The 20936-nt window shown below is 42.8% G+C and overlaps 1 protein-coding gene and 1 pseudogene across 14 annotated transcripts in view; both read right to left on the bottom strand.

Moving 5' to 3' along the window:
• The window catches only part of LOC122882479 (tumor necrosis factor receptor superfamily member 5-like), a 44056-nt gene extending 37909 nt beyond the window's left edge, over positions 1–6147 (bottom strand). For 12 of the 14 annotated variants that reach the window (XR_006379377.1, XR_006379378.1, XR_006379371.1 and 9 more), the window contains exons 1-2: positions 4817–6147; positions 4469–4520 (exon numbers count right to left, since the gene is read on the bottom strand). The gene's annotated coding sequence lies outside the window, so the exon portion shown is untranslated. Of the gene's footprint in view, positions 1–2908; positions 3371–4468; positions 4521–4816 lie in introns of those variants that run through there. The other 2 variants (XR_006379376.1, XR_006379375.1) reach the window with 2 other exon arrangements.
• An 11361-nt stretch (positions 6148–17508) lies between these two features.
• On the bottom strand, positions 17509–18985 carry LOC122883493 (annotated as a pseudogene).
• Positions 18986–20936: the final 1951 nt, after the last annotated feature.

Consider the following 20936-nt stretch of genomic DNA (forward strand, 5'->3'; position numbering starts at 1 on the left):
CATTATCAGTAAGAAACAACCAGATTCATGCTGTGGCTGCTGGATGTGAACAGTACCATTGTGACGTTGGATTACAACTGAGAAATTACTTGCTTCATTTTACAAAACACACATTATACAAAACAATAACAGCAACTTTCAAGTCAAGTCACAAATCTGTACAGCATACGACACCTCTGTCCTTATTCCTTGTATTTGGATAATGAAAAACTCCCCAAAACCCCTTTAACAGGGACGACAAGGAGGAGAAACAAGGGAGAGAGAGATAGCATGCAGACACACACACACACACACACACACACACAAAGTTGCAGGGTTTATATAGTTGTCACTAATTTGTATTTTTTAACTGCAAGTCTACAATTTTTATTATCATTTTACTAATCTGTATATATTTGAATAGCACATTTCTTCAGTTTATGCATGTTTTTATTTCACACTTGCTTTGGCAAGGTTACCATCTGTTTCCCATGATGCCATTAAAGCCCAACTGAACTGAAAATTGAATTGAGAGCTGTGGGACAACAAAGAAACAGAGGGTTACAGAGATGGTTCTCAGAAAGTTTACAATGTTCCCGTCGGCAGGACAAACGGACTGTAAGTACTCGTTTTAATAGATTCAGTGAGGCGGAGAGCGACCCGACGGAAGGATAATGGTAACATGATTATTCCAGAGGAAGGGGGGATGATAGGAAAAGGCCCCGCAGTCTGCTGACTTCTGTTTAACTCTGGGGACACACAGGAGCCTGTATTCTGAGAGCCGCGGGAGGGGACATAAGACACTTCCTAACCCTTAATTATAACTGAGGCTCCAGTTTCCACCGAGGTGGGCAGTAACTCTGGGATCAGAATCAGACATACTTTATTGATCCCCGAGGGGAAACTCTTTTACTGCAGCAGCTCACTGTCACGTCAGTGCACACAGGGAGAGAAGCACTAAGCAAAAAATATATTACACTATAATACAGGTCAGAAAATAAATAAATTACCGAGTGGGTGTAAGTATAAAATAAAATAAGTGTGAAGTACAAAGTGGGTTTACCGGTTAACAGATGCCAAACAGCAAGCAGCCAGTCCTCTTTTAGAACTCTTTTAGGAAAACAAGAGTTTAAGTTTTTCTGTAAGAACGTTACAGAACATACATGCTAACATAAAAGAAAACTCTAAAATCAAACTTATCCAACAGCAGTATTTTGTCCAACAGAATGAGACAAAACATGAAAAACACGTTAACACACAACAGTGCAGCACTGGGTGCAGTTTCTGTTAACGTGTGAAACGAGAGATCCTAATAACTCAGTAAAAGAAAACCCGAGGGCAGAAACTCAAATACTAAGCTCGGAACCAGCGACACCTATCACAGTGTGAAGATCATACACTTCAACTGCTTTGATGCTGCTCACAAGTTCAACGGAAAGCCCACCGACTTCACAGGTCGGTGGGCTTTCCGACCTGTGAAGTGGGAAGGTTTACTCATCATGAGAACTCAGCTGTGAAAATACTCAAACAGTGTCTCCTGTGGTTCTGATGGAGCTTCGTCAAGCCTGAGAAAATAACCCCTTACGATGTCGTCTAGGTTATCGTCATCTCAGCTTGGGTTTGGGGATTAGACATTTTTAAAGAAAAGCCTGCGTTACAAACTGGGACTGTGGAGTTTGAAAGACATGAGCAACGTGGAAGATCTAAGAGACGCTAGCCATGGGCCTGTGACACACAAATATATGCTGTGTATATATATTACAGCAATATGCAATATATATATATATATATATATATATATATATATATATATATGTATTACATAATGCTGCTGAGAGAGGTGCAATGAGAAAGCAAGTACCCAAGAAGGACAACCAGATGCCCATACCTGAAGAACTCGAAGGCTCCAAGCCTTGGCCAGCTGCCTAAAGAGGTACACGAGAGATAATGAAGCCAGAAGAATAAACCGGCTGTTCGCAACTCAACCTGCGAAAGTGTACGCTCAATGGCAGGGTAATAACAGCAGAGGCTGTTTCCACCAAGGCTGGAAACTGAACAGTACTGGAAAAGTATATGGGAGAGGGAGGCATCAGTGGCTGGTGGCTCTGAGAAAGGACCACAGCAACCTCCCTGAACAGAATCCAGTCACCATCACAGCGGCAGACATCCAAGAAAGAGTCTCAGGTATGAAGAACTGGACAGCACTGGGCCCTGACAGGATCCACACCTACTGGCTAAAGAAGCTCACTGCACTCCATGAGCGCCTAGCAGCACAAATGAACCAGCTGCTAAGAGATGGGACGCACCCTGAATGGCTTACCGAAGGGCGCACAATCCTGATCCTGAAGGATCCCGCAAAGGGTACAGTCCCATCCAACTATCGGCCAATAACCTGTCTCTCCACAACATGGAAGCTCATGTCAGGCATCATTGCGGCTAAGATAAGTGGACACATGGATCAATACATGAGCAAAGCACAGAAGGGCATTGGCAGAGGAACCAGAGGAGCCAAACACCAACTCCTGGTTGACAGAACAGTCACCCAAGACTGCAGAGCCCGACACACCAACCTGTGCACTGCCTGGATTGATTACAAGAAAGCATATGACTCAATGCCGCACACATGGATCACTGAATGCTTAGAGATGTACAACATCAACAGGACTCTAAGACACTTCATTGCAAACTCGATGAGGCTGTGGAAACCACCCTGGAGGCCAATGGCAAGCCACTCGCACAAGTATCCATCAAATGTGGCATATACCAAGGAGATGCTCTGTCCTCACTCATATATATATATATATATATATATATATATATATATATATATATATATATATATATATATATATATATATACACATATATATACACAGTGGTGTGAAAAAGTGTTTGCCCCCTTCCTGATTTCTTTTTTTTTTTGCATGTTTGTCACACTTTAATGTTTCAGATCATCAAACAGATTTAAATATTAGTCAAAGATAACACAAGTAAACACAAAATGCAGTTTTTAAATGAAGGTTGTTATTATTAAGGGAAAACAAAATCCAACAGTTTGCCTTATCAGTCTCCCCCACCTGCCCTTTTAGGACGCCTCTAACAAGCTGAGATCAGAGATTAAGGAACTGGATGGATGCCATGAAGCTGCAGTGCTGCATCTTTTAACACCGCCAGTCAATCGACAACAAACACATTTGCCTGGCAGACAGAGAAGAGGCATTCGGGCTCTCTGCCACACCTGGACTCCCATCAGTCCTCTTCTTTCCTCTACTGGACTTGGACCTACTGCATCCTCTGGTAGCCCCCATCACCGCCAAGGAGCGGGCTCAACATCTGCACATCCAAACTACACGCCATCTTGGACAGCGTCTCCCACCCGCTCCATGACGCGCTGGTCAAACAAAGGAGCACCTTCAGTGAAAGACTCATCCCCCCACAATGCACCACAGAGCGCCACAGGAAGTCATTCCTGCCTGTGGCCATCAGACTCTTTAACTCCTCCCTCTAAGTGTCGGTCTGTATGACCCGAAGTCACTAAACTGGACACTGATCATTAACATCTCTGCCATACTTGAAATAATTGTGCAATATTCTGTTTAATACTCCTATGCAATATTTAGTTTCTCCTATTTATTATTCATACCTCCATTACTGCTGTTGCACTACTACTTATTACTTATAATATCACATTGTATTATTATACCGTATTATCATCATCAACCAGTAAACCCACTTGGTACTTAATTTATTTTCTGACCTGTTTTATAGTTTTTATAGTGTATTGTATTTTTTGCTAGCACTTTCTCCTGTGTGCACTGACGTAAAGACGAGCTGCTGTAACAAAGAGTTTCCCTTCAGGGATCAATGAAGTATTTCTGATTCTGATTGTGATTCTGACATCCAATCAATTCACTTCACTTCACTTCAGCTGGGCTTTATTGACATGGGAGACGTTTACATTGCCAAAACAAGTGTGAAATAAAACATGTACATAAACAGAAGAATCGTGCTATTAAAACTCCATATGTACAGAAAAGCAAAGTAAGATATAAAAATGACATGATGACTGAACCTGATCTGGTCTCACACAGGACACAGCGCCTCACTGCAGCTCTAATGTAGCTTTGGAGCATATAAAGCTGCTCTGACTCAACACACGAGGGTGCTTGGCTGTAAGAGAGACCGGCCAGTCCCCATCAGGGTTTTTGGCCCCTATTTGGATCTGGGTCCTTTAATATTGATTATGTGCTGACAGAGCAAGAAACGGGCCTGACTGTAAACGTTCAGAAACTACAGACTGAAGATCAAAGAAGGTTGAATCCTGTTTAAACAGAAATCTTTCCAGTGTCTGGTCTCTTTAACTGAACTCGGATCTGGACCCACAGCAGCCGGGCTGCAGGACTTTCAGCTGTAATATAACAGCAGCTGGCTCTGCAGAGTTTTACTGCGTTACTTTCTTTAATACCACGACAAAAGGAGACCGACTCACCTGGTTTCAGCGTCTCAGAAAAACTGATGCAGCTCCACTGTCCGTCCCGATCCTTCAAAGTAAAATAATGATAAATGATGATTGATAATGAGCCTCAGTACTGTTTATCTCATTATTAGATTCGATTGGCTTCTGTCAGAGTGTGCATGAAGCCACTCACTGCTTTTACACCTCGACCTTGTTCTGGTCTACGGCCCTGAAACTGAACATGTAATAGTCTTTCCACAGAATCCTTCTTCATCGGATCATTATTTAATAACTCTGTAATATAACAGCAGCTGGCTCTGCAGAGTTTTACTGCGTTACTTCTTTAATGAAATATATCGAGAGAAAAGACGAACGACTCACCTGGTTTCAGAAAAACTGATGCAGCTCCAATGTCCGTCCCGATCCTTCAAAGTAAAAGCGGAAGTCCACAACAGTCACGTGGCGACTTTTCTTCTTCTTCTTCTGTTGTGTTTTATGGCGGTTGGCGTCCCTAATTGCGCATTTCCGCCACCTACTGAATTTTAACATCTTCACAGTTTAAACTTTAAACATTGTCCACCCAACGTGATCCAATGCCATAGTCCATTCTATAACCCAGACCCAGCTGTCTGAGTTGGTGCAACTCCTTCCCTCAGTGTAACATCCAGATCCTCTCCAGTTATGTCCACAACATTCAAGAATCTTCTTGCCGCATCCAGCACCATCTTAATCCTTTCTGACTTCCCCTTCATTTCAGCCGCACAGTTTATAACCGTGGCAATAAATGCCAGAAATCGCTTCTTGTCCATACTGATGTTTTGCTCGTCTCCATTTCCTTTCTTCTCCTTTTCCTTTTGAACTACCACCCTTTCACCGTTCCTCTCCATACTCTTAACAGCTTCCGGATATGACAATCCCTTTTCCGCTCTGATCTTATTCATTTTCATTTCCTTAATTCTTTTTGGACATTTTGCTGATCCCGTATAGTGGTTTCCCTCACAGTGCAGGCACTTTGCTTGTTCTTTCTCCACTTTACACTTCTCCACATTACAGTCGTCCTTCCCACATCTCCCACATCTTCTGCCTCCTCTACATACTGCCGCAACATGTCCATACTCCTGACAGCAGAAACACCTGAGAGGCGCTCTCTCATATGGCCTCACCCTGTAGCACACATAATCTAGGTACACTCTCTCTGGTAACTCCCCCTCAAAAGTCAAACACACTGAGTTACTGTCCTCCTTCTCCCCATTTCTGAATCTTGTCAGCCTTCTTGCCTCACACACACCTTCAACCTCCCGAAATGACTCGGCCTCCACCGACAGTGGCACTCCGCTTACTACCCCCTTCTTTTTTACTTCTGCTCCGAGTGGGAAGCAATCCACACTGCTATAATCTCCAAATGCATGAATCTTCAGGGCTCTGTCTCTCTGATGCTTTGACACACATTCAATGATAACCATCCCACTTCTTGTTATCCTGACCGATCTGACATCTCCGAGCTTTCCTCCTACAAACTTTCCGACTTCATGTGGATTCTTGAAAATGCCGTCTGTTTGTGTCACTGCTATCATCCCAACAAGATACTTTTCCTCTTTCTGACCGGATTCACTTGAGTTACTCTTCTTCCTTTTCTTTTTATTTTCAAATCCTCTCGAATCCTCGTTTCTAATTTCGCGCTCTGATTCCTCCTCTGACTCCATTTCCGCCTCCTCTCACTTACCTCTCATCCCCGGATACACTCTTCTTCTTCTCGTGGCGACTTTTCGGAGCCTCTTGGCGAGTTTATTTCTAAAAAGCGATATAAAAATCTCTTACATTGTAATTCATTCCCATGCATGCAGTGTCTCTCCCTCCTCATTATTATGAGGCCAAATATTTCTCTAGCTACGTTTCCTATGTCTTAAATTAAGATGTCTCCCTCACTGCACTAAACTGTATGTGCTGCGTTATTTAATCTGTAGCTGTCTGAGGAAAAGAGCTATAAAAACACAGCTGGCAGCCATACACTGTATAATGGTGACATTTTGACAAAACAAACATTTGTGATTAGTGCCCATGTTGTGTTTCGTTTCTGTTTCCAGCAATACAATAAAATAAATGGCTACCAAAACTTCAGCTGCAGTTGCATTAAAGGATTTGGATGCAAATGTATCCATCAGTAGTGCATCACAAAGATGTAATGCAGGAGAGCAGCTGCAGTGGCCGACTGAAGGCTTGAAGATGTCTCTTGCGTCCCTGGTATGCTTTCTGATGGTCCCCTAAAGTAGACAGCTATACACCTTTACATGGAGAACTTTGTGTATGACATGGCTCATAAAGGTGCAGAGGACGACGATCCTGTCTCTGCATCAGGGCTTTATTCTCTCCATCAAAGGCAACTGGTTAGTTTTCACAAACAGACTTGGATCTGCTTCACTGTTCACTGAAGGCAAAAAGCAGAACAGATAAACATTATTACACTGCCAGTAGGCCACCAGCTCAGACAGAGCTCACATATCATGTTAGACCTGACAAAGCCCAGTGCTGTTGCTGAGGTATGAGGACTGCTGGGGAACAAATTTACGAAGCATTAAGGCTCTGTTGGTATTTGGTTGTTTCATATTTACAGATAAGCAAAATATGATATAATAATAATAATAAAAATGTATATTTGCAGTTAAAAAGTACAAATAAGCGAGAACTATACTACACTGCAACATTTTATTAAATGAATGTAAATGTGTAAGTGTGTGTGTGTGTGTGTAGGGCTCAACAATAAGGAGTAACAAGTAAAATGCCACGTTGGGCAAGTAAATCTAGCAACTCACTTGCCTGATCGGGCAAAAAGAATTAAACGTGTCTTTTTCCGGAGCTGATGATGGAAGTAGCTGTCTCTGTTGAGTACCGATGGGGCACTCGCGAGTAGGGATGGGTACTGAGACCCGGCATTAAACGGGCCCCGGGGTCAAATCATTAAAGACCGTAGTATTATCATGCTCACTGCAGACTCCTGCTGTCTGTGTCGGGCTGAGCTCCTCCACACACACACACACACACACACACACACACACACACACACACACACACACACAGCGCAGTCAGCACAGCAGGCCGCGGTGGAGATTACTCGAGGTGACGACAGCTACGCTCGTTACTGTAACTGAGTGCAATAAAAAGCCAATACTTTATCAATACACCTGATCAACAAGCGGAAACATGTAGAAAGCGATGTTTTAATCTGCTCTGTCTCATGTTTTACACAAGCACAGCGAGCTAGCTCGGCTAATAGTGAACTGCTACAAGCTCAAAGAAGCTGTCTGTACGCAGTGTGACTGTTTCTTAGTTTGCCACGAATCTTAAAAATGGCAAATTCTTGTAAACGTCCTGAGACAAAGCAGCCCCTCCTCCCTCTGCCAGGTAACTTACCTGCAGTGAATCACAGCAGCAGCAGAGGGAGGAGGACAGACGACAGGAGGATTAGATTAGATAGATTAGATTCAACTTTACTGTCATTACACATGTACGAGTACAAGGCAACGAAATGCAGTTTAGGTCAAACCAGAAGTGCAATAAGCAAGTGCAGGTTATAAAATATTATGACAATATTTTACAAGTGGTACTATGGACATTATATACAGATGGCATTACTATAAACAGAAGTATACTGACGGATATGTACAGTAATGAGTTGGACTGGGCAGAACAGCAGTGCAGTGAATATAAAGTAGTGCAATTTATGGAAATAGTTAACAGTGCAGTAGATGAGTTATTGCAGTATTCAGTACTGGAGTGCAAATGATGCAGTGTATGTATAAATAAATAGTCCGGTAGTGCAAATGAACATGTGGTACATGTAGCAAAAACAATATAGCAGCATTGAAGTTAAGGTGTATGAGGGGACAGTGGAGTCAGCGGGGGGGCAGAGTTCAGCAGGAAGACAGCTCTGGGAAAAGCTGTTTCTCAGTCTGCTGGTCCTGGTCCGGAGGCACCTGAGGCGAGAAACCAGTCTCTGGGCGGGGGGAGAGGAGTCTTAAGAATGCTGCGGGCTCGACGCAGACAGCGTTTCCTCTGGACGTCCTCAGTGGCTGGAAGTGGAGTCCCTGAGGTGCGCTGGGCAGTTTTCACCACCCGCTCCAGAGCCCAGCGCTCTGCAGCAGAGCGGTTCCCATACCAGACTGTGACTCAGCTGGTTAGGATGCTCTCTACTGTGCAGCGATAGAAGTTCACCAGGACAGCTGAGGACAGTTGGGTCTTCTTCAGTGTCCTCAGGAAGAAGAGGCGCTGGTGAGCCGTCTTGACCAGGCAGGAGGTGTTGGTGGTCCAGGACAGGTTCTCCAAAATACGGGTCTCCAGGAACTTGAAGCTGGAGACACGCTAAGCAGCCATCCCGTTAATGTGGATGGGGTCATGTGTGCCTCCTCTCTCCTTCCTGAAGTCCACGATGAGCTCCTTTGTCCTTTGATGGTAGACTGATAAAATTTCAACGAAAGTTGAAACGCTTTTCTTTCAATTCAGTTTGTGTAAACGGTTGAAATTCATGTTAAAATGAGGGACAAACTGTATATTTTTATTTTCACTGCAGAGGCTGCTAACATTTACACATGAATATCAGTTGACCCTGTGTTTACTTTCTTCACAGAGACAGACAAAAATGTAGTAATTAGTTACAGTTATTTGAAATTTTGAAAAATGTAAATATTCAACAGTGGCTCATTGGCCATAATTATTATTGTAACAGCTAATGCACTCAAATACTGGCATATTGTCAATAAGAACAAATAAATCAAAATAAAATGTCAGTAATGCTCCACCCTAACATCTGTTGATAATTGTTTATACAGGGCAGGCACAACAGACTGACTAAAATGTGCACGTGAAGGCACATTGCAGCACTTTGAGCGTATGCTTAAATCCTGTATTCTCTACGACCGAGTGCGGTCTCACATCTGCACCGATAAACACTCCTATAGCATCGGTTATTGCTTTTGCACGGTCTGAATCTGCAGTGAGAGGCTGCCTGAACGCTGTGGAGAGAAGGACTCCTCTTCCAGTCTGTCTTTGGTCTGATGAAGCACAGTTGTGTGTGCATTTTTCAAAATGTCAAATGTTATTTTCTACATTTTTTTTGGTTTTACCGAAACCGTGACCCCAAAACCGAGGTGCACACTGAACCTTGAAGTGTGTGTACCGTTACACCCCTGCTGCTTTCAGTGATATTTCAGGGCTTGACTCCTGAGTCCATTGCTCCCCCCTCCTCCATCTTCCTTGGAGAATCCTACTCCCCCCTCAACTGGCTCTCAGGCTAACGGCCCTCTCCAGACTGACGACTCCCCACCTGTAACCTCTGCTGTGGGCCTGACTGCTGACCAGGTGAGCGGACAGCTGATGAAACTCCACTCAAACAAGGCTGCAGGCCCCGATGGAGTTAGCCCCGGGGTGCTAAAAGCCTGTGCCCCCCAGCTATGTGGAGTCCTTCAACATCTCTTCAACCTGAGCCTGAGTCTTCAAAAGGTTTCTGTGCCAAAGACCCAGTGGCTCCAAAGACTACAGACCGGTGGCACTGACCTCCCACTTAATGAAGACCCTGGAGAGACTGGTGCTGGAACAGCTGCGGCCCATGGTCAGACCCCTCCTGGACCCCTTCAGTTTGCCTACCATCCCCGGCTGGGAGTTGAGGATGCCATCATCTTCCTGCTGAACTGCATCTACACCCACCTGGACAAGCCGGCGAGCACGGTGAGGATCATGTTTTTTGACTTCTCCAGTGCTTTCAACACCATCCGGCCGGCCCTGCTGGGGGAGAAGCTGGCAGCGATGCAGGGGGATGCCCCCCTCGTGTCCTGGATTGTGGACTACCTGACTGGCAGACCACAGCACGTGCGTCTGCAGCACTGAGTGTCGTAGTGATGAGTCATGCGCAAAAGCTGCGGCTCTGAGAGCCGATGCTTTGTAGTGAATCAGAAGAGCCGACTCGCATTGAGTGAGAGCTGGCTCCCAGTTTGTTTTTTCGCTGCTTACCTCAGTGCTCAGCCTGAGCAAGGCAGAACTTTGTTTTGATTGGTCAGCAATGGCATCGCGGCCAATCAGATGTGAGGATATGGGATCTTACCAATATGTAAAAACAGAGAGGGGGTGCTGAGAAGTGGAGCGGCGCTCCACTCAGTGTCGTTAACTTGCAGTGGAGTCCACTGCAAGTTAGGGTTAGGGTTACAGAATAAATGCACAAAATTAGGCAATTATAAGGATTCTCATAAAAACACTGCACATGAAAGGGTTTTCAACACACAAACCATTCATTTTTGCAAGTTATGGTAAAATAAAGGCCTACAAAAAAATCCTAAATTAAGAGCCGTTCAGGAGTCGAAAGAGTGGGCTCTCTGAAAAGAGCCAAACTTCCCATCACTAGTGTGTCGGAGAGCGTGGTCAGCAACACTGTGGCCCCTCAAGGGACTGTCCTCTCTCCCTTCCTCTTCCCCATCTACACCACGGACTTCAGCCACCACACAGAGTCCTGCCACTTTCAGAAGTTTTCTGATGACTCTGCTGTGGTGGGATGTATCAGCGGTGGTGATGAGACTGAGTACAGGGCTGTGGTGGGGAACTTTGTCTCATGGTGTGAACAGAACCATCTGCAGCTCAACGCGACAAAGTCTAAGGAGCTGGTTGTAGACCTACGAAGGGCCAAGGCACCAGTGACCCCGGTCTCCATCCAGGGGGTCAGTGTGGACATGGTAGAGGATTACAAGTATGTACTACATGTACTACATGTATACATGCATATACTGTACATACCTTGAATGTGCTTGAGTAGAACATTACCCTACATACATTACGTTTTAAATAAATGTAAGTTTATTTTATCTCCTCACAGCCATCCACTCTAAATAGCAGACTTTCTGTGAACGCTCAGTTCTTATCACTTACAAATACTGCCATCTACTGGCTACCTGTCAGAACACATCAAACCTGTTGCAAGAAATCTTGGTGTCCTGTTTGATAGCAATTTATGTTTTGAGCAACTTATCACTAAGCTTGTCCAATCATGTTTTTATCACCTCAGAAATAGAGAGGTAAAAGTCTTTAGGAGGGTCTGCTGACAATATTCCTTTCCTACAGTTCACTATAATGACTGAAAAACAATATGACAAACACAAGAACGTTATCACAGTAGAAAATATTTCAGATATTTTTAACTGTTTTAATCTCAATATATTGACTAATGAGCAAGTAAAAAACACTTCTCTTAAAAGGTGCTTATGTGAAAGTTAATACCTAACTTCAGCCGCTAGAGGTCAGGAGTGCACAGTTATAAAGGAGTCTGATGATGTCAATCATGAATCTGACAGCCTGAACTCATTTAGTCCAAGTCCAAGCTTTCATATCCAGCTGTTAGCAGTGAAGCACATGACTGTCGTCAGGATACTGAGCCATATAACAGAGTCCGAGGCTGAACGAGCCGTCCTAAACCTGGTCACCACCACTCATTACCACTGTCAGTAATCTGAACGGTCATTTAGGAACAAAGATGGATTCAGACAGTGGAGGTAAGAGGGAACCAAAATGTGTTGGACAACTAAACTTTCAGAGCTCTGCAATCAGTGACTTGAATCTACAGTACAACCCACAGACATCAGCAGACGCCTTTCACGCTCACTTCCTCCCTGGTAATGCTGTCAGGCCTGCACTGCAGCCATCTTCACCTTCAGTCTGCTCTTCAGCAAGTCAAACACATGTTCAATAGATATTAGACACCTTTGAGATTCAGATGAGTTAGTCAAGGCAAGGCAACTTTATTTGTATTGCAACAAGAGGACGGCTGTGTGGCCAAACAGAAACACACAAGCTGTCAACCAGGACAATACATCAGTCAGAAAGGTTGGTTTTCATCTTGATCTGTCGGTGCTGAACACTGCTGAAAGTCTAGACCTCATGAAAATAGTTTACACAGGGCCACCTTGTCCAGCTCTGGGTCTCTCGTATCATTCAGGGTATTACCTCACATTCTTCACCCCTGTGTAGGTGTATTGGTAACAACTCCACTAAATAGTATGATTACTTTAAAGAGTCTACAGCCAAACAGGACTAAGGCCGTGTGTCCACCAAAGTAGTTTTTCACAGCTGAAAACGCCCACCTGGGAGCGCAGAAGCAGAGTTATTCTGTGAGTTACAGCCCAAACAGAGTCCTATTCTGTAGTTTATAAACACAATACATGAGTCAGCCAATAACTGTGCTGCTGTGCACTGAAAGGAAAGGGGCTGAATAATTTTGCACGCCCAATTTTTCAGTTTTTGATTTGTTAAAAAAGTTTGAAATATCCAATAAATTTCGTTCCACTTCATGATTGTGTCCCACTTGTTGTTGATTCTTCACAAAAAATTGCAGTTTTATATCTTTATGTTTGAAGCCTGAAATGTGGCAAAAGGTCGCAAAGTTCAAGGGGGCCGAATACTTTCGCAAGGCACTGTAGTTAGAGCTGGCTTGGGTGAGCCCTGAACCATCCCTTAGTTATGCTGCTATAGGCCTAGACTGCCGGGAGACTTCCCATGATGCACCTCTTTCCTCTCTCCTCCTCTCCATCTGTATGCATTTTTATCCCATTACTGCATGTTACTAACTCGACATCTTCTCTCTCCCGTAGTTCTGTGCTTTCTCGTCTCTCTCCTCTCTCCTTCTGTCGCTTTCAGCAGGTATTTCTGCCTCCGGAGCTGCAGAGTCTGGATCTGTGGTTGTGGGCCACCTGCTGCCCCCGTGTTCCTGCTTGACAACTGCTACTTATTCGCAGATATTCATGAACTAATCATTACCTAATGATTCATTAATATAGGATCACCCAGTCTGTTCTCTAGTAATTCATCATTATCTGCTGTATATTCCTCCATTAGGAATTATTAGGGAAGTACTTATTAACGATTCATCAATAATCAAGTCGTTCCTGATTCGTTTCTCACTCGTTTCTTAATTAACTAATCATTAACTAATCATTAGCTACTCTATAAAATTAGGAGTTACTCATTAACTAATGGTTCACTAGCAGTTAGTTTCTTACTCGTTCTTCATTTGTTCCCTGGTAACTACTCAAAATTGTTTGTCCCTTATTGTTAAAGTGTTACCGACATGGTGGCATGTCACATCAGGAAAAGCATTGGTGTAACTGATAACATTAAAAACAACTGCGTTTCATTTAGGTGAGCTAGTTCCAGGGTACTGGTATTGTACAAGCTGGCTCACTGTCGTAACTTACTGGGACACTTAATGGAACCGAACCCCATGGTTAATAAAATGTGTTTCACTTGTGCTTTTCCTGCAAGTCAAAATGTCTGCTGTGAAAAAGGGTCTGTTTGGTGTCAGTGAGAAAATATTTTTTGGGCGTGATTTTGGTGAACTAACTCTTTAAGCAATAATTCAGCGTATTGGAAAGGCTGCATGCTAAATGTTAACAGATGGTGACCTCAGCTAGAGAGCTGTTTACCTTGATGAACTGTGGGTCTCTTAGCAGTGATTGCATCATGTGTTGATGTGAGGATCTTGTTTTTTTAGCACCTCTGATTGCAGTGATACATCAGAGGTTGAGTAATGGGCTACAGGCTGAGTTGTTAAGTACCCAGAGGCAAATTAAAGGTGAAAGGCATTAATAACAGAGAGAGTGTGTGTGTGTGTGTGTGTGTGTGTGTGTGTGTGTGTGTGTGTGTGATGTGTGTTTTGGAACTGTTTACTGCCACAACACACAGGACTCTGTGTGTAATGTACAATAAAATAGATGTTTTTCCAAAGTAAAACAAACACTGATATATGTGGAGATGGGTTTTAAAAGTAATCAGTAAGATCTGAAAATCTATCCTAAAACCAACAGGGAGCCAATGTAAAGAGGCTAAAACAGGTGTGATGTGGTCGTACCTCTTGGTCCTGGTTAACAGCAGTCGTTTCAAAGTGTTTTGATTAAGACAAGTGAAAAGACTGTTACAATAATCAATATTTAAATAAATTCTATAGCCTATTACATTAGTTAACAACATATTGCAAAGAAAAAGTAAAGTTAGCCTAATGGCATTTGTAAAAGTTCAAATTTCCACTCAAACTGGGGCATATCACCAACGCTGAACTGTTAAGTAGGCCTAATAAAGTTAAGTCATATTTCCGTCTTCAGCAGAAGAAAACAGTTTGAGAGACTCTTTCAATCCAAGGAAAACACTGAATTGTGTCATCAATGCTGTAGCCCTGGTGCTATTTTGCATGCTTCTGTGTTTACCCCGATTCGGATAATTTCATCCAAAGTGTCGTAGACAGCTTCATAATTATCAAGTAATGATTCAGGCTGTCCAGCAGGCTGTGGGGCAGAGCGGTATGAGGTAACTGATGATGGGTGTGACAGGAGAGGCGGAGCTGATGGTGTTAAAGATGGTGTCATAGATGGGAAGTCGTTTTGGTGAGTTATTGATTATTTCATGTATGTCATGAACTAAACTGAAGGCAGCACGTACAATGTTGCACTTTGAAGCAGCTTCTTGAAGTATTAATTTAAACTGTGAAATTGAAATATTCTTGCCTGCTTTATTTTAACTAATGTCTTATAATGGGTGGGAATGATTGAAATGTCTTTTTACAGTTACTGTTGTACTGCTCAGTATTGAAGAATGTGGGACGGGGGAAAAAGTGCGAGGGCCAATGGCCCCTTGGCCTTCCTACTTCCAACGCCAGTGGATGTGAATGTTCCCAGCTTCACAAACACTCAGTGGGTGCAGAACATCAGAATATCCGAAGAAACATTAATCTACCTGTGCAACAAACTGCATCCAGTGATGGAGAGACAGGACACAAACTGGTGTGCACCTCTAAAGAAGACATTGGCCATCGCACTGTGGAAGCAAGTCTGAGAACAACCAATGTACCATGCTGTGTTGGCACTGGAGGTTGTCAGTGCTGGTGCTGGTTCTGGTATTGATGTTGCTGCTGGAACGGAAACTCGTCAGGAGAACTGCCATCGCTAAGGGAAGGAGTCATTATTGAACCCTCCTTGCTTATTGAAACGGAATCTTGAACAGAAAGGTTATACAAATGACTTGTTAAATACACAAACTACTGCAACACATAGGGGTGTCACAAGTGTGATTCTAAATCGAAAATTGATCGAAATGAGCTTGTGATTTCCACCTTCGGAGAAACAACAGAACTGGAAAATCCTCCTGCTTCCCTGAAGTCACCGGTGTGGCAACATTTTGCCGTCATCGTGAGTTATGTAAATGTGCATCGTTGACAGAAAAACTACAGTTTGTAGAATATGCTACACGCGGGTACCATACGCCACCTCAGGCAACACCACAAATATGGCAGGACATTAGAAATTCTAACCTTGGTGGTTTTTTGCAGGTGAGGAAACTCAAGCTGTTGTTGTAAAGTACCCTTCTGCCATCTAGTGACTTTTCTGTTTTTTTGTGTGTACAGTTTGTTCCCACTTGACTGGTGAAATCAGTTATTGTTATTACATTTTAAATAAATTATTTAAATTTGACCATATGTCCTTAGTGTGGTACATTCCAAAGAAAAATATATGGCGGTTATATCACACTTGATACCATGTAGCCTGTCTTTTTAAAGAAGAAGAAATCAAGACTTGATAGTCTAACAATGGCATAGCTGTCAGTGCTGAAAAATGTTTTGACCTTCAAGTCAAATCAAATTGTGGATGTGGAGAAGCGCGACACCCCTAGCAATACAATATGAAATAGCAACAACAAATAAAATGAGCTTGGTTGTTAGAAGTGAGCTTTTCAGTAGCTAAAGCGTTAGCGTTGAAAAAAACTTTCCATCCTCCATCACGGACACCAACAAAGCCATGGCCGAGTCGAGACCACTCTCCCTCCCATTGTTCGCTTGTTTATAGTCATATATTGCATCCATCTGTGAATGAGTGAAGGAACCATTGAAGCCTTGTAGTATACTAAAAAAGTACCAGGTACCAGGTAGTATCCACAACTTTTGCTAATGGAAACCAAAAGATCAGCTCTAAGTGAGTCGAGTCAAGTCAAGCCGTGCCATACTATGCAGTGGAAATGAGGCATATCTGTATTGTAGATGGGCCTGTGTCAAAATATACACTTTACGTATTGTTGAATACATTTGTGTTTTACAATATCACCACAAACAGGGTGTCATTAGGGGCCCACAGCTCATTTTTGCTCCAGGGCCCCATGTTGGGTTAATCAGGCCCTGACTGTAGTGATGGTGTGGCATCAGTACTGGAATCATTAAGCCAGACTGTCTTGAAGTGTTTGTAGTTAGATTTCAGCTGTCTGGAGCATAAACAAGTACATATAGAGGCTTGGTCCTGACTTCAGCACCTATAAATCTATTTGGTTACCTTGATGTCTGTGATAAAGTCATGCTGCACAAAGTGCTGTCTGCTCAGCAACATTACCACCACCAAAATATGTTTAGCCTATATACTATTAATTTGCACTGTTAGATATGTTTAGGAGGAAACACAATTGCTCTCTTTACTGTTTCTGCAGAGTAATCCCCGGCTGAAGGCATCTTGATTGTTTCTGCCCAAGATATTTCATTAACCAGTTTCCAACTCTGTCAGATGACCTCGTGTATTATCTGCATTATTATCTCTTCTCTGCCTCACTGGTCTCAATGTGGTTTTTGCTTACTCCAACCTCTACTGATGCCCTTACAGACAAATTATTTTGTATTATATTAATAGGTCTAATGTAGCTCAAACTGCTGTATATACAGTACAGTAAACCATGCAAACACCTTACTTAATCATTTCATTTCAATTACATATAATAAGAATAACAAGTTGAGAAGTTTCTCATGCTTAAATATGAGGGACATTTATGTTAATGTTAATTGTGAGTTTTATTTAACACAACTGCCATCTTTCTCCTCATTAAACAACAAGTCGGTTTACCCACATGATTTTCAAAATGTATTTTAACACACACACACACACACACACACACACACAAAACACTAAGTGTTCATATGAAACTGTTGCCCAGTTTACTGATAATCTCTGCCAGCAATAAAAGGCAGAAGAATCCCAGAGGTGTGTTTGTACAAAAATATGAAACAAACGTGGAGTAAATTCTGGTTAAGTTTGACTTTATTGACATTGGAATATTGGAAGGTAAATGTGTTTCCTTTCATTGTGGTGATTTTGATCATCATTGTGATTGATTATTCAAAGACCTTTCTGTAGCAGACAGAGAGAGATTCTCCTGATCACAGAATCAATAACTGGAGTACAGTCTGTCCATGAATTGCAATGAAGAAAGATACAACAAAGATAATAACATAATTTTATATATATATCGTACAACATTAATAGAAGATAAGAGGCTCATGAGTCTCGTGTCAATCACTCCACAGTTTCTCTCTACAGTATGTTGGCCTGACAGGAGTGAGGCTGCAGTATCTCAAGAGTAACAATGAGTCTAACAGATTTTCTAAACCAGGGGTAGAAAAAGGCGTAGATCACAGGGTTTAGACAGGAGTTAAAAATACCAGAAAAATCATAAAGACTTCAGTTGAAGAACCGATCATGAGGTTGTAGCCTGAGAGAGAGACACAGTAAAATGGACAGTAACACATGAGAAACACAACAACAATGACACCAAGAGTCCTGGCTGCTTTCATCTCAGATTTCTTAGCAGTTACAGTTGCTGAACGTTTCAATGCGACTGCTGCAATCTGGGAGCGCATGGCACGAGCCTGAGACACAGCCACCACAAACACTCTCACATACAGGGTGATGATGGCAGTGATGGGAATCACAAAGCCTAAAACAAGATCAACAACTCCTATTATGGTAATCACACATTCTCCATAGCAGGACCTGTACATGCCTGGTTGTTTCAGGTTATCATATAAAAGCACAACGCTGTAGAAAACAGAGTAACCCCAACACAGGAAAATGCAGATCTGAACTCTCTTTTGAGTGATTTTGGTGGGGTAGTGCAGAGGGTCACAGATAGCCACATAGCGGTCGACCGATATGAGCACCATGTTTACCACTGAGGCGCAGATAGTGATAAAGGGTACAAAATAATACAGAACACACACCAGGTCACCCAGGAACCAGCAGGGCTCTGTTAGGAGGATTTGAAACGGCATCACAAGGAGGCCCACGAGGAAGTCTGAGACAGCCAGAGAGAGGAGGAGGAGGTTGGTGGGGGTGTGGAGCTGCCTGGAGTGAGAGAATAACATCACTGTGAATGTTACAAACACCAACAGCATTATCACCAATAGAAGTAGTTGTTTTATAAAAGCAGCAATGAAACTCCAGCATCTATATAGTAAATGTGGCTGTTTGAGCACTGATTATAAACAAAAGTCTCATAAAACCACCAGGATGTAATGCTCAGATCTCACTACAACAAAATACTATCAATGCTAAAACATTTATCTCTGCCTGAAGTGGGAGATGGAGATGATGACCAGCAGGTTGAGAGCCGCAGTGAGCAGCGAGATGGAGGACAGCAGAATGTAAATGAGCATTGCCTCAGAGTGAGGGCGTATGTGCTTCTTGCAGGAGGTGTTGAGGAGCTGTGGAAAACAGAGTTCATCTCCTCCAGGGTCTGCATCATCAGAGAGAGAGGAGGAGAGGAGAAGCTGCTGAACAGCTTTCTCAGCAAAGTTCTGTGTCGTACAGCTGCTTTATCCCTCTCCTCATTCCCCTTCTCCCCTCCTCCTGTCTGTCAGTCTGTCTCTTGGACACTGATCTTCCTCCTGCCTCACTCTATGCGTCATACTCCGCATCTGCATCATCATCATCAGTCTCTGGTGTAACAGGTAGCGTTTGTTTTGTTTTGGCTGATGCATGGACTCTAGTGACAACAGCATCAGTTATGGCATTTGGAACGAGATCGTGTAAAAAATGTCTCTAAGATTGTTCTTAAAAGACCAGCAGAATAAACAGGAGCATCCTATACCATTACACATTGAACTGAAGCTGCTAATCAATATTTTTTAGTGCTGTCAATTTGCTGTGATTAATCGCAATAAATCACTTTTTTCTTCTTAATATTGAAGCTTTCAATAATGGATATTAAAATGTAAATTCACAGACTTAATGTAGAATCAATCATCAGAAGTATATTTAAATTCAAATACTATTGTTTTATAGCATCTTTTTAACTTTGAACACAGATTCTCTCCTGTGAACTACAGATTTTCAATAAAACCATCGATATTTGTGCTTACATGCACAAATATAAATGATTAAAGACTCTGATTCACACATGGAAGACACAGAGAGAGAGAGAGTTCAAATGGACCCTTTTCCCTTGCCAAAATTTTGCTCAACTTTGGAATATTATTTAGCCCCCTTCCCAACAAGATAACATGACATGGGCCAGTCACAGCGCTCTCATCAACCTTGTTTTTGGCAGCAGCAGGTGAGGGTGTAGCACAAAATTCTGGGCCCTATATATAAGTGTCATATGTCATTCCTGGTGTATAACATCTGTCATATCTAATACAAGTACCGCAGGTTGAATCCTGTGTGGAATAACGATGCTTTCTTGGCTAATGTTAATAGAAGCAGTAAAGAGTAGTTGCCCGATCAATAACCATATCCACAGCCACAGCTTCACCCTGCACAGCCAGACAGAGCAGCAATGGGGAATAAATGCATCATGCAAAGTGTCACATCATCTCTCCTTTCTGTCGAGCTTAACGCAAAAGTAGTTCAGAAAAAACATGTCCACCATGACCCTTCGGGGGCTGTGTACCCACATGACACCTCTACATAACTACAAGGTCAAGCTTGTAAACTAACTGATTGGCTTGTCATACAGTGCGGTTATGTTAGTTTTTTGTAATTAGGCGGGGAGGGGGTTGTTATTTAAAGTAAGAAACAGTGACCCATTTGGACGGGCCTGGCCCCCTTACGGCCAAACGCTGTCCCCAGCTTTATACTGAGAGCAGTTTCTGATATTTTAGTCTACCCTCATTGATATAATTGGAGCGGACAAAATATTACAAACAGTTTCAACAAAAACTGGGAACTGTATGTAAAACAGTGTAGCTGCTCCCATCAGAATGACAGGTAGCTCAGGCGTCCATGGTCCAGGCAGCACAGAAGGTCTCTGCCCCCTACTGGCATCAACAGGAATTAGAGCACCTTTTTTAAATGTATATTATAGGCAAATATGAGCACTGCATCTAAATCCTGATTCTTGACTCTCACATTTTTACTCATTTTACTCACATTTCTGTTTGAGGAAAATACAGGTGAAATAATGCAAATAGCTTATTAAGGTTGGAAAGGTTAGAGTTCAGATGTCAGTCTCCCACTCGCAACTTCATAACCCACCAACAGTGGAGGCAGACACACACACTGAAACACCAAGGCCATGGAAGGACCCGGCCTATCCCATGGGAAAGTTTGGGTCCAGGGTCTTACTCATGGACACATGGAGGACCTGCTCTTACTCTTTAGCTACCGCCACCTCCCAACAGACAGATGATTTTGGTGCATTCAGAGCCTTACCAGTAGTGAGGCTAAAATAT

Source organism: Siniperca chuatsi, linkage group LG10 (assembly GCF_020085105.1).
Source record: "Siniperca chuatsi isolate FFG_IHB_CAS linkage group LG10, ASM2008510v1, whole genome shotgun sequence".
NCBI lineage: Eukaryota > Metazoa > Chordata > Actinopteri > Centrarchiformes > Sinipercidae > Siniperca > Siniperca chuatsi.